Here is a 13,434-nt window from a genome sequence, read left to right on the forward strand (position 1 = left end):
AACTTATAAAAAGTAGACTAACCCAGTGGGCGGAGCGTGCGTTGTCGGGAATTAGAAGTTCGGAAGATCAGCTCTACTGTAACATTGAAATCTGTGGCGTTTACATCTCGTAACTTCTTTCAATTACTAAAATTAGACATTGTATCAGTCATGAAGTTATAAAATTCAGAGCTGTTGTAAGTATAAGATTTAATATATCTAGTAAAATCGCTGTTTTACTGTATTTTATGTATTTCTTTACACGTAAATCTTGTTTTTGTATAAACATCTTTATTTCGATGAAGCAGTAAAAGTATATATTATTAAAAAATATATAAACTTTTTTTTTTTTTTTCCCAACGGCGGATGCAAGTCTCACTACTAACGCCGGAAGCGGTCATCACTTTATTATGGAAGAACTTAATAGGTGGACTATCTTTTCCTCCTGTGAAGGGACAGATACTTTGCATTCATGCCTTCTCCGGGATTCGAACTCGGAATATAATAAACCAAAAAGTTGATATTCTTAAACATTTGAATATTAATAGAAATATTAAGAACCGTAAAAAAAAAACAACTGAGCGCTTTTTAGCGTTGATTTCAAATAAAAAGACTTTATGTATTTCGACTGCTTATGAAATGATGCTTTTTATCTAGGAGCAAATTGTACTGTTTATGATGTGAGCACAAAGAGATACCTCTATAGGGCTAATTTGCTCTAGTGAGAAGGAGTTTTTTTCAAAATTCACCGAATCAAGACTTCTTCTGAAGTTAACGCAGAGAGAATTTTTTTAGTTTGAGTAATCATTTGAAATGTATTCTATATTTCCTTTAAATTCCTGTTACTTTGGTTGTTCAGTATAAAAAATGTATCTGAAAACTTTCTCAAGAGATTTCTTATTGCTGTAAACATGAATACTTTCATAATTTATTTTTGTACATTTAAGTATCGCTTTCTGGCGAATAGATTCTCATACAACTTAAAAAAATAAGTATAAAACTTGTGAATGTTTACTAAAGCAATTTTTTTAAAGTATTCTGTTATTAATTCATATATCTCAAATGCATCTATTATTTATGTGAAATCTTCACTATCACTATTATATAAAAGACTATTATATAAAATCTTCACAATTATATAAAAAATTATTAACTAGGTTGTATTATACAGGGGTTGGATTTTAAGACATAATGAATCAATAGTATTTTTCCCATACACTTGACAAGTTTATACAGTTATAACTTCAGTCAGAACGTAACACGTTTGGCTTAGAATGTTTATAAAAGGAGCTTTCATATATTTTCAAAAGGGAAATGGGACATGTTATAAGGTATTTCTCCCGCCTTCGTGGTTTAGTGGCGTTGGGCCGGTATCCAGAGGTCCGTGGTTCGATTCCCGTCGAAGGCGATTGCTCATTTTTCATCTTTTCTGCTTCAAAAAAAAAAAAAAAATACCTATTGTCTCTACAATGTCAGACTTTAAATAAAATTAAACTTGCTAATCGGGGAGCAGTAGCAAACCACAGTAAATTTTCCGAGTCGTCCAAAAGTCCTCGGCTCTAATCAGAATGTCCCTTGTGGTAAGACAGGAAGAAAACCCAGTTGGGATAGTCTATTTCTTATAAGGTCCATGAGCAAAACCTGTCTCCCGACCCACACTTTCGAAACTAATGGTGTAATGTATTATGCTATGGATAGAAACTCTGCTAATTTCAAATCACGAAATGGCCTTCGTTAACTATACACTGTGTATTAAGATACACATAGCGATTTTTATAGTCAACTTTGTCAGCGCAAGATGGAACAAAGAATATTTTTATTTCCGTGTTTCACATTTTTCAATTGACTAATAAATGTTTGCAGAAGAAACAAGAAGAAAACTTAAGAATTAAAAAAACTTAAAATGAGTAAAACACTGATAATAAGAATAACAAGCAAATAAAATTTTACACCTCTGTAGTTAACCACGAGTATTAAATGTAATTATTTCCTCAACCTGTTTTATAAAATTGTACTGGTAGGCTTTCATGAAAATAAAGTCTAAAAAAATTAGAAAAGAGAAGATGAATAACTGGAGGTTAACTGTAACTGTTTAATTTGTTAAAGAACTGTAAAATTATTTTCTTTCACTTTTTTAATCAGAGATTATTTAAGTAAAAATTAAATCTTGTTTTGTTTCAATTTATTCGTCTTCTTAAAGTATCATCTATGCATAATTTTATGTAGAGTTATGCAGTTAATATTTCGGATGTTGAATGGCTAAATAAGATGAAACATGTCAGGAAATAATTACATAATATTTCAGTAGGGAACTTGGATTTATTGGCTTATGGCAAACCGCATTGGAGCTATCTGTCTAAAGAGAGGGATGCCTTTGTGGAGGACTTTCTCAGGAACTGGCTAGTATACATGCTGTATATTAGGAAAATAATAAAAATCTCATGCATCCAGTTTATTCGCTGTGTCAGGCTACCACTGTTTATTTAATTTACCATTCCGAAACAAGTATTAGTTCATTTTTACATCGGTAATTGGAAAGACTAGAATTTAAATTTATACCCAAAAATTTTAAAGGCAAATGTTTTTAGAAACAATGTATACTTACAGTAAACTCTTTTGCTACTATCTCCCCAAGAAAGTCAGTGTTTCTGAGAACATAAAGAAACGTAGATATTCTTCATTGCGTTTCGAAGATGATAGTATTAGAAGAAAACTGAAAATGTAATTAATCGTGAAAAGGACGCCGCAACTCGGCAGAGTTTGGGAACCACGGATCTACAATATTACTGAAACGTACTTTAATGCCAGAAAAGTTTGCAGTTTGTGCAGTGTCGCTACATTTCATGCTTCCAATATTATACGTCTTGCGAAATAAATACAAAAAAGGAAATACTATTCTGTTACTTATATTAAGCTGCACTTAACTAGGCTTACTTAACTATGATATTAAGCTGCATTTTTAGATACATAGTTAAGATGTAGGCTTATGATTAGCAAGTGTGATATGCCATGCCGATCCATTATAACATAACGGCAGTTGTATATCGCATTTAATTCGTAACATGCAAATACAGTTTTTGCATGTTCCCTACCTTGCCTTGATTAACAATAAACTGATTCAGTTTCTCTTTACTTTTTTATACTGCATATGTATACAGTGGCAGACCTACAGCTAATGAGGCGTAGGAAAGAAATCATCCTGAGGCTCCCCTTATTGGAATAATCGCCATACAAAATGTCAACCCAAATATATAATTAACATTTATTCAATTAAAATGAGACAGTTAAAATGATTTGAAAAACAAAAATTCTGAAGAATAAAGAAAAAACAACTTACATCTAGGATGTAACGTGACAGGCCTCCTCGTGGTGCAACCTGGTTAAAGCTAAATCTGTCACAGCGTTGCCTCGCTTCCTTGTTCTTTTGAGCCCTTTCAGTCTGTACTTTTTGTAACTCTGGACAGTCCATGGATAAGGAGTATAATGACGAATGCACTGCACTATTATCTTTTAAATTCTATTGTTCTTAAGTATTGGGAAGCAAGATCAAGATTAATGGCTTATTGCCCAAATGTCTGGCATTTGTATAAATAATCTTACGTCTAATAGACAAACATATAATTAAAAAATTTAGTAATCTGCCATTTCTGAAGTTTAATTTTTTTTAAATCTTTTCTGTCAATAAGAATGCTAAAACTGTCATCATCAAAATAAATTTTCTTTTTAGCTACTGCATTTGCAGTGGAAAGGGTTACCAAACGATTAGCTTTTACTTGACTCATTGTTGATCGAAGACAGCTTTTAATCAACAATGCTTTTAATCATCTTCAAAATTGAAAAGATTTTCTCACAAAAGGCAGCTGAAATACACACTGTCAAAAAAGTCTTTAGTGGCAAATATAAGTTAAGGGCTGATTCTTGGAAGTTCATTTCCACAATAAACTTTAACATTTTCAATGCAGATCACTTTTTAGTTTTTCTTTTATATATATACGTAGGTTGGGGTAAAAGTCATGGCAACTATTTTTTTTTCTTGAAGATACCAGTCCGGTTCGAAAATGTGACATTATCAGGTTCTGTGTTCCTCCTTACTTGCTTTGGGAACATTAAATGTCCTGACTCGGAACAGGGAGCTTACTAAAGCTATGTTCAATAAATTTGGGAAGTAGACAATACACACAGGAAGGGTATACGAAACCCTTTATTTTTCTCTCTTTACAATGATTTCCGGACTTCGGAATACAGAGACCAACCACTTGTGGTCTGAACGTAAGAATATAAAAATATTAACTAAACTCTAACTCAACTAACTTTGGATTAATCAAACAAGTGCCTAACTCCAAGATTGGCCGTATATTAACAAAAAGCCGTATGTAGTACAGAGAACTGCTAACACTACGATACGTTTAAAATTATCAAGAGGATTAAACCTCTGGCCTTGAAGGCAATCAGCAACCGAGTAAAACTACTATGGCAAGCGGCCTGCTTCTAATAGCTCCTTCCTCTCTTTTGCTTGGCAAAAAGCCACAACTTAAGTACTTGGCGTTAGCAAGACAAATTTGCATAAATAAGTTAAAGCTTTAATTCTGGCCGGAAGTAGAAAATAAGAAGTGATAGTAAAGATTTAAAACAAAATAAACGTTAGTAAAACTTAGGATCCTTACAACATATACAGATGAAAGGACAAGGTCTTAACTACATGTGTGGACAATAGCACTGAAATATCGTAACGCACGAATTTATTACGGTAGTATACAGGGCAATATGGCCTTCACCGTGCAAAAGAATGATAACACAATACGCATAAAGTTGACATGAGTCCCTGTAGTACCGTTCGGTCACTGTTCTGCCATGAGGAACAAAGTGGCAAACAATGACCCCTCTGACGTCATACACGACGATCACCATCAATTTGACTGGGAAAGGATTCTGACGGACCTTCTGCTGCCTTGGTGATCCAGGATATCGCCACTCCGCGGACTGACATTTCAGTTCTGGTTTGTATGCCTTGGCCCAAAATTCATCGATGGCGATTATTCGTGAAAAGAATTGATCGCCGTCCTGTTGCCAGCGTGCAAAGTGGTCGGAGCATATTGCATAGCACACCCACCTTTGAACTTCCGTCAGTGCATGCGGTACCCACCGCGAAGCGATTTTGCGTAGCTGTAGCTCATTACGCAATATCCTGTGGACGGTGCGTTTCTCGATGCCACTTGCCCTCTCTAACTCCAGTAACGTCCATCGTCTGTCTTCATCCATGAGGTGCTCGATGACAGCACACTCACCGGTTCACACACGTCACCGGTTCACACGGTTGCTCATCGCTGGTTCACACACGTCCTTGCTGAAACTTTCTAACCCATCGTGCTACTGTACGATATGGTAGGGCATTATTCCCAAGGGCTTCTACTAATTCACTGTGACATTCCATTGCATTTCTCCCTCGGAGAACGGCTATTTTGATGTAAGCGCGCTGCTCAACACTGGTTATTTCCATCTCGTACGACACTCACCAACTGACTGATTTCAGAGCCCTCGCTACCACACAGCCAGCTATCACAGAGCCATCTGTTTTCTGCATACACAATATGCCTGCAGAACTTCCACATGACACATATATGTTTTGTGATCCGTTCACATATCTAAAAGAAAAAAATAGTTGCCATGACTTTTGCCCCAACCCTCGTATATTTCTACTTATAGGTGTATACACTTGAAATGATCCTATATGTATGATACTTGATCGAATTAGAAAAACCGCGATACACAATCCCAATGTGTTACATCACAATGTTTCTGCACTGCAAGATTTGGTGAAGATTCATTTGTAAAAGAACTTTCATCCCAAGAAAAATTCAATTGGAGATTAACCTTTACCAAGAAAAAGAAAACTGAAATAATTTAAATTTTGGCAATCATCTGTTATTTATATTATTTAGTTCTTATAAATTTAAGAATATCATCGAAATGACGTGAATAAGGACATAGATTGATTGCATTATTAATAATAATATAAACAGCCCCTTCATATTCTTATACTATAAAACTTATTAAAAATATAAAAAGAAAGATCAGTATTGAGATGGATTTACATATGCTTGTTTTCGTATTAATAATTTCCTTATTTGTATAGCCTATCGTTTCTACATTCTTTTAAAGCTAATTTTTGCCTTATTACTTATTCCAAAAAGTTTTGCATGCATTTCCTCCGTAGGAGAAATATTTTGGTAGAGACATTAACTTCTCTTTTAGAAGCTACGACACACATTCTACTCAGAGGAATAGCCTCGGGCTTATTTCCTTTAAGCTTTCTCTTACTCTTATTTGGATCAGGTATAGTTGGAAGTTCTTGATCGAAACATGTCAAGGGAATTTTAAAGGAAATATTGAAGCAATATCATGGGTGAATCTGTATTAAAGTGAAATCTTTCCAAATTTAGCTTTTCTTTTATAATATAAAATTAATTCTTTACTATCTTTTCGCACAGTCTTGACTTTGTATGAACAGTGCAGAATAACTAACATTTGCTGTGGCATATTAAATTTGTTACAGTTGCTTGGCATGTGTACGTTAACAACCTTTTTTAGGTGTCCAGATGTCTTTGACGTTTCAATGGATTAAATAGTTTCACAGCTCATTTTATCAGAAAATTTCATTCTTGATGGAGTATGTATGTTTTTAAAGCGGTTTGGTTTAACATTAAAATATTTTTTATGCCTCCAATTGGCTATTTTTAGATGCGCAATTTCGCTCGCCATAGAAACAAGAAATTGTAGAAAGCTTTAGCTTTGATATAATGTTGTTATGCCGGAACGTAACATGAGAATAAACGCCCGACTAAGGTGTAGATTGAAAACATGAAGATTCAAATCTCGTGAAAAGATCTGGAAAATTTGTTCGAATTGCAAGTTTTATTTTTCCAGTTAAACAGCTCCTTTAATTCCATGAACTTCGACTGAGATGGAAACATCACCTTTTCTCTGGTTAGTTGCCAAACACGTTAAGTATATTAGAGTAATTTCTACCTAAAACGTCTGAAATCTAACACTCTAAGTTCTATTGCCCAAAACTACAGGATAAGTAATTTATTTCATGAAATTCAAAATTGTAAATCTTTTAAAGTTAAGATTTTGATTCTGAAGTGAAAAAATAAGATTAGAACTTTATAAATGACAGAATAGATGTGCATTTAGTTATCTTCATTTTGGACAAAATAAAATAAAAGTGGGGAATGTGTCTCATTTTCTCTTTCAACAGACGAGCTAATGTAGTTTGGGGTTGTTATTAAATTCATTTCATTTCTCCTACATTACTAATTATGGGTATATCTTTAAATTTGATACTGTTGATCAACAATCAACCTGTATCACAGATAATGAGAGCAATTTTGCGGTTTGATTCATTTATAGTTTTAACCACCATTTTAATATAAGTTCTTTTTTCTGTTTACTTTCCCTTACTTAAGCCTCAAGTTTATGAAGATTAACAAGAAGTACTCAAGTGAGCCATCGTCTTCTGTAACACTGACACCAGACTTCTCTGCAGGGATCTTCGTCGTTAGTCTGCCAGACACTTAATCGTGGAATTCAGCGGATAATGATCAGGCGGTCCTTCTGACAAGAAGCTTTTCACCTGAGCATTATCTTTTCCTGTATGTAATGTTTTCATTTTCATTGCCGTTTAAAGTAACAAGCAATAAAAATATTGAGAAAATTAATAGATTAATACTTAATTCTGACTTACCACAATCTCATCTGTCATCCAACGAAACTAATCCAAATTTTATGCAATTTTCCTAGAAATAATCAATCTGTTTTAATTTTGTTATAAATTAAATTACTATGGAAAAGAAATGACACACAGAGGATTTATTAGCACAAACTTGAAATAACTAGACTGAAATAAATCTGAAATGTATTGAAGTAAACAATTAAAAATAAAAGAAGTATTTATTTTAAATTAGTATGTACTACCAAAATACAAAACAAAAAAGTAAATACTCATGCAAGGAAATTATAATTAATCACTTCAATAAAATATTTCAACTCTACTATTTCCCTTTTCAGAACTCAAAGTTTAGAGATAATTTCTTTAAAGAACCTTCATTTATAAATTTGACATACTTAACTAAGGAGGTCTTTCAAGAAATTTGTTTCTTCCGTGTCGGCTTTTCACGACCTCTCCTCAACTATTCGTATGTTAATCCATATTTTCATACTAATGGATGATAGCGGAAAATCTGTGTTGCTTTAACGGTACAAATTACAAATGATCTAAAGTGGAAATAGCCGCAGTTCACTGGCGACCTTCCGCAGCACCAATAACTGAAAACATGTTATGCATTATGACATTTGTTAAAATACCGAGATATTTATGACATTAGTTAAAGCGGAAAAATGTTGAGTTTTCACATGCATCAGGCTGTCGTTTTTAAGGCAGAGAAAGATTGATCAAAGGACAGACAATTTGCACACTAACGGAAAAGATAAACCTGTTTTTTGTTTTCCGTTTTTTACGGATTCCTCTTTTATGAGATTTCCTCACCAATGCAATGTTTTAAGGTTTCTTTTTTTCCTTCCCTTTTCTTCTCCCCTTTCTTTCTTTTAGATTTTTCTCTTTCTTTGTTTCTCTTATTTTATTTTTGGGTAATTACACATCCTTTCATTGTCCTTCTTGATTTGATTTGTCCATAAACTCAAGACCGTTTATGTTCTAGCCTAGGCCTCTCTTATTAGTTTAGTAACTATTCCCCAATTCTTTGCTCCTATTTTTGATTTTTTAAATGCTTAAGGCAATTTTTGCATTAAATATCTTGAAACAATGTAATGTTACCATTACTATGATAGAACATTTATTTCTTCAATTGAATCAGGGAGAAATTTTATGTCAAATTCATAAAATCCCGAGCTGTATGCAATGAATTTTTATTATTTTCGGTTTAGTAGATTATCAGCATACAGCTTTACGTTAATCTTTCTGTAATTTTACTCACAAATGAAATCTTGTCAGATGTTCTGCCTGCTATTTCATCCGTAATCTGTAATCGTGTCAAACAATCTGGCTGATGCTTCAACCTTTGAAATATGAAGAATTTAACTGCTTGATTATATAGGAAAACCATTCTACGATGCTGTTCTCTTACTTTTATGCTGAATGTAAGTACAAAGCTGATGACGGATCTATTCATAAGAAATTTAAATCCTTGGATGAGATTTTGTATAGTTATTAGCTTTATTTTAGAACAGGGTAATGTAATGTTACCATTACTATGATAGAACATTTATTTCTTCAATTGAATCAGGGAGAAATTTTATGTCAAATTCATAAAATCCCGAGCTGTATGCAATGAATTTTTATTATTTTCGGTTTAGTAGATTATCAGCATACAGCTTTACGTTAATCTTTCTGTAATTTTACTCACAAATGAAATCTTGTCAGATGTTCTGCCTGCTATTTCATCCGTAATCTGTAATCGTGTCAAAGAATCTGGCTGATGCTTCAACCTTTGAAATATGAAGAATTTAACTGCTTGATTATATAGGAAAACCATTCTACGATGCTGTTCTCTTACTTTTATGCTGAATGTAAGTACAAAGCTGATGACGGATCTATTCATAAGAAATTTAAATCCTTGGATGAGATTTTGTATAGTTATTAGCTTTATTTTAGAACAGGGATCATTAAAAACCAACAATTTTGTCTCCGGGATTCTATATCTCGCGAATGCTAGTCGGATGTGCTTCGAATTACGTTACGTAGGCATAAGGTAAGGAAGAAGAAGATTTCTTACCGTAAAGAGACCCCTAAAGAGCGACTGGAGAGGGGGAGGCCCAATCGCAGATTCTGATAAATGGCTTGCGACGGCGAAAATGGAAATAGAACGTACACTGACACAGATCTGTAAAAACTTCAATAGTAGACAAAAGAGTCATGTCAAGAATCTGAAGACGGTTTATAGACACTTGTACGCAAATAATCAGATCAAGGTCGAATACATGTACGACTGACTCTCAGGAACGTTATTTGCCTGCTAAAAGAAATTGACAATTGACGACAGCATAGATTGCAAGGAAGTTTGCTGCAGCTACAGGAGTTCGACTGCCCACATGCAGCGCGATTAACTAGCTGCTTAAAAAAGGGACTACATGAAAGAAAACCCATGATTTGTCTCCAACTAACTCGGATTGCGAAATGCGCCTGGATGCAGTGGTGCAGCCATCATCGTGATTAGAATATCACGGACTGAAGCCGATTTCTGTTTACAGATGAGTCTCTTGTTTTTATTTAGAAATGGATTGCAAACGTCTCACAATCTGCAGGGAGTAAAATGCACACAATAAGTTTGAAAAACTGCGAAAGGCGTCAGTACAAAAGTGATGGAATCACGATATAGGTAAGCATCATTCTGAATGGTCATAGTTAAAAAATTCACTACATAATTTTTTATTTTGACATCGATCTTTTCCACAGAAATATCAAACTGAACCTACCTTTTCTTCCCGGGGTGACTGTTTACAAACATGTTGAATTAGAACTTCTGAAATAGGTATCCATAGAATAACGAGGCCACACGAGTACGAATCCTAATATATATTGAAATATAATATTAATAACAAGCTACAAAATTAATCTTAACATTAAGCAGGTATTTTTCTGCCTCCTATACATATATGATCGTTCTTTTCATCTCTAGCGGTTTCGAAAGTCTACAGTAAACCAACACTATTGTCAGACGAAAGTTGAAGTGTAACGTGTTTCAGACCCACAAGAATTCTGCGGTAAGTTTTTGAGATTTTGTCTTTAACAGTCATACGAACCTACATACTTCTAGAGGTGTCGTTTTTTATCCTTATGCCGGGCTGTTTAGCGTTGCAATTGGTAAGACCTTCCTCTTTGTGGGCGGTAATACTCGTCCTCATTGCTCTGCGCTACTGACCGATTACCTCGCGAGCGAAGAAATCCAACTGATGGAGTAGCCCAAATATTTTCCGGATTTATTGGGTTAGCAAGAAGGTATTTTCGCTTGCACAAATACATAGCGTTACGTTCGTTTTATTATTCTTCTATCAATCTTATATTTTTTTTCTTTTGAGATTTGGCAGCTGACTCTTTTAGTTTGCTACAGAAACAATATACATGCATTTTTGTTTACAACTGTTAGTTTACTGACATTTTTAACATGAGAAGCAAAAATAAGCATTTTCGACGTATTTTTCTTTTTTATTTTCATAAAGGCAAGAAAGCGGCTGAGGCTTACAAAGAGATATGTGAAGTTTATAGTGTTGATTACTTTAACAGAACGCATGTATCAGAATTGTTTTAAAACGTTTCGTTGCGGAAATCTTTTGCTTAAAGATGACCAAAGTTCTGGTCGAACTTCTGAAGTTGATCATGACAAAATTAAATTTATAATTGAAGCGAATCGTCATGTAACTGTGCGAGAGACTGCAAAAGGGTTAAATGAATAAAACGCAACAATTGAAGATCACATAAGACACCTTGGACTTGTTAAGAAGCTGTATATTTGGATTCGGTATGAATGAAAAGAAATTACTAACTAATTACTACAACTACTCAATATTTGGTATTGTGATCTTCATTAAAACTTTACTGTTCTTGCGGATGTAATATCCGTCGCACTCTCCGAACTTTGGGCAATGTTCTCGGTAATGAAATGGTTAAATAATCCATAGGTAAATATCCATAAGTATAGGTCATTCCAGCTAATACACTAAGCTGCAAATGCCTGGTCATTTCCTGACATGAACCTGAATTACGTATTCAGTATCATTTAGGTTCTAAATATATTTTCCAGATTTGTTACTTACCTCTACAAAATGTACCGAAGAGTCTTTACTCTACTTACTTGAGCACTGACAGTGCTTTTAGTTAGTGTTCAGCTTCCATAACTTTCATAGTGTGGAATCACAGTTCTTGGTCTACATGTATATCACCATCTACTTTCTTTGTATTATTTTAGGGCAGGAAGTTATATCAATGGCAGTCTTCTGGATGAGCATACCTCATGCATTAGACTGATTTTTGATTGTGATGATGTGTTTTACATTTTACTCTAATCAAGTATTGATTTTTATTGTTTACTTTATCTTCATATTTCATTATCTTCTTATTGTTATATACTTATTAGCTCGAAGGGCTATTTATTTCGTTTGGCATTTTGCGTTGATTCACTATAAACGGCGAATCACTTTTTAATTGTTGCCACCAAATATTAGAGCCCTGTATTATATTTAAAAAAATTAAATAATGAAGTATCTGCATAAATGTATGTATGTTTCTCGCATTGTGATAAAACAACGGTACCTAGAGCTATCAAATTTTGCATAACGTACGTCTCCACCCGAATATGGGCATACGGAAGACCAGATTTGGAATTTGTTTTATTATCGATTTCATATTTTGTTTTATTATCTATTTCATTTATGAATTTTTGATTAAGAACCTCAACGATTTCAAAGCGAGCAATGGCAACCCTGTACGAAAACAAAAATGGTATCTTCAGCGCGCGAGACTGTGTATCGGAACTTCTAAAGATATGCTCTTTTAAATATTTTGTGATAGTGTTGTTGAATTGAATTTTATGGTTTAAGTGCAAAGAACATGATATTTAATAAATAAAGGTCACCCACAAAGCGTTAAAGAAAAGCCTTTTTGGGCGTAATATAAAAAAGCTTTCCGATTACTTTATTTTTATTTTTATTTTTATTTTTATATTATTTCAATCCTGTGGGTTTGTATTTTATGTATTTACTGAGGTATGTAACTTATTGTAATTAGAGTTTCAGTTTTAGTCTTAAATAAATGTGTTATTAAGAAGAAGCTAGATTGCAAACATATAGAACAGTGGTTCTTAACCGGGAGTGCCCGCATCCCTAGGGGTGCGGGATGTATTTTTGGGGGTGTGGGAGAAGCCCCTACTTAACCATAAAATTCATTAAATATCATTTATTAAATTTCTTATAATAAAATATTTGAAATCTGCAATAGTGTCCCCAATATTGAAGCTTATAAAAATTGGTAGCACCTAGCTCACTTATCGGCAAAAGACACAGGAAAGAGCCGGTGCCGATGGGCGTATACACTACTCTACGAAAAGGCATGAAACGTTACAAACGTACGCGAACAGGCAGCTAGGTGACGGAGAAAAGAAAAAAAACTTTGTGGGAATACAAGCGGAGAACGTTATCGCAGCTTGCGCATACGCTGAGTTGAATATGTTCTACTGCAATGGAATCCACGGATTCACAGATTTGTATCTACATCTACTGCGCCTGTGTTAGGTTCAATCAAGTTGAGTCAATTATTGTCTCTGCGACATGTGTATTGCGTATTCTGACTTGTCCAGAAACCTCTTGAGACTAATACATTCTTAATTGCCCTTTCAAGCTGAATAGGATTCAGTGATATTACAAACTTAAGAACATTATATATAT

The sequence above is a fragment of the Stegodyphus dumicola genome, chromosome X1 (assembly GCF_044657685.1).
Source record: "Stegodyphus dumicola isolate Sdum_Otavi_A_Nest chromosome X1, ASM4465768v1".
NCBI classification, from domain to species: Eukaryota; Metazoa; Arthropoda; class Arachnida; order Araneae; family Eresidae; genus Stegodyphus; species Stegodyphus dumicola.